Here is a 2,486-nt window from a genome sequence, read left to right as displayed (position 1 = left end):
AAATACCTTTTAGCATGAACTTTTAGAAGGTCTACAGAAATTCAATCCTTGAAATTTTTGACAATGTTCGTATCCACTATCCCATCAATCGGGTGATAAACAAGTGGATGTTTCTAAGGGAATATATGTATGTGCCCTGCTGAGATCTCTATATAGTTATAAAATACAAAAATATAATTAGTAAAATAGTATTTGCATAACATATTACATTGAAAACTATATATATAACTTAGTGTACTTATCGACAGCTGAACCAAATTTCATCGTGTATGGTGACTCCTTGAATTTAGATGGTCGCCTAATCCTTGACTTTTGAACAGGAGTTTGAAGTTCACGATTAGCAGAGGGATGAACAACGATGCTTTTACTACTATAGACATTCAAACTAAGAAGTAGCTCATTAGGGATTGTGTGTTGTGAATCAAGCCAAACTGGTTCATCCCTTTGTTCATCAGTGGTTAATCTTGTATTCTAAGACTTTTCATAATTTGCTCCTCCGTAACAAGATCAACCTCTCCGTGCATATCTGATTTTGAGCTCAATTCAACGTTTTCTTTGTTTTTCTTAAAAAATAGAAAAAATTCTAGTTTGTTATATCCAAAATAACCCACATAACCTCAAATATGTTCATATTACATACTTGACAGTGATCTTGAAAAATAGACTCGAACTTTTTATCATTGAAATGTTCATCGCTAGATTCTTCTTTACAGATTGCCGATGGATGTGTCGTGATGCTTTCTCTTTGATAGGCATTTAGACTTGGTACAAACTCATCTGAAAGTGTAAACTGTGAATCAGATAAATTTGTTTCATCCATTTTCTCATCAATGATCAGCAAAAGAAATGAAAAAAAATATATAATTGTCCACTAGATTGTTAGGATTTTTATATCACATAAACTAAAGTTCAATTCATTATACATACTCGACCATCATGATGACCAATCTTCTAAGAATGTATATAATCCAAATTTATACTTCGGAGAAGCTCATCGAGGATTAAATGTTGAGAATCAATTTCAATGTTTGTTCTATCTGGATGCAAATCAGTGCACCCCTTGCAAACAAGTAAAAAAAATTAAAACAACATCAAACAAAAATCTAGTAGTATATGTTTATACAGGTCTATATATAAAATAACATCTAACTGCTAAAAAACAAAATTACATATGTGCACTCAAATGAATAATCATATGTTAGTTATTATTTACCGTAGTACCATCCTGATTTTCACCCAAATTTTGATCAATAGTAGGACTGAATCGTTGTGGTGATGTTTTGGCACCAGAATAATTCATCTGTTGGACCTCTGGATCTTTATCTTCATGTTGTTGGTACAAATGTAAGTTCAATAAACTATTAATACTTGAGTTCACTGAATATGTATATTACAACCCACTAAAATTACATATTGCTATAAACATCATTCTCAATATACATACTAATTTACAAAACAAAAAACAAACTATTTTGCGGGGTATAATATTTGAAAAATCAACCTAACAATACATATTGTTATAACAGAATACTAACAAATACAAATGTATTTTTGAATACACTGCATATGTATTTTTTACTACAATTCATATGTATTTTTTAATACACTATATATGCATTTTTGAATACTTTGCATATGTATTTTTGAATATATGTATTTTTTGAATTCTCTACGTATGTATTTTTTTAATGCTCTGCATATATAATAATAAAAAATTTTACCTTGCTTTGATCAATGGCTTTTAGCATCTGATTGAACTTTTTCTTCACTAATTTATGAATTTCTTTAAACTCTAGACGAACCTGTATTCATAAAAAATCAGTAAACATAAATTTATTAATGTAAAACAAATATTTCACAAAAAAAGTTACCTCGTCGTGGAATGCATTAAAAACTTTATTAGAAATAAAGGCTTCTTTCTCAACATGACTCTCTGTCTTTGACAAGGCTACTTCCTCTACAGAACTCTCTAGCTTTGACTGTACCGGAGGAAAAATAACCCTAGCTGTTTGCTTTCCTTTCTTCGTTTTTGAAGAAGTTGTCTGTCGTGTTGAAATTGGCTTGAAAACTGGTGTCTTCATTCCAGCAGCCTTCACAGCACAAGGATATGATGTTCTCTTTTGGGTATGCTCATCAACAATATTGACTGGCTTTTTCCTTGATGATTTCTTCTCTGCTGGGGTTGATGAATCAACCTTTTGTTTCTTTTTAGAATGTTCATTGATCTGTTTGGATGGTGGATCATGGAAGTCATCATAAGAATAAAAGGAACGTTCATTTTCAATTACATCCTTCTGTGGTATTTGAAACTTTGCGAATTCCGTTTGAGTTGGCTCTATGTTCTTAAATACAACCTAGGAATATAGATAAAATATGTTAAAGAATTAGTTAAACAATTATAAATGAGAAAGTATATATGTGGACTATAAAATGGATATTAATACATATGTATTTATTAACAACAAACCTTGCCACCGTCTTTGAAC

The sequence above is a fragment of the Capsicum annuum genome, unplaced genomic scaffold, assembly GCF_002878395.1.
Source record: "Capsicum annuum cultivar UCD-10X-F1 unplaced genomic scaffold, UCD10Xv1.1 ctg5271, whole genome shotgun sequence".
In the NCBI taxonomy this organism is placed as follows: Eukaryota; Viridiplantae; Streptophyta; class Magnoliopsida; order Solanales; family Solanaceae; genus Capsicum; species Capsicum annuum.
The sequence above is the reverse complement of the archived record's forward strand: the minus strand, read 5'-3'. Positions refer to the sequence as shown.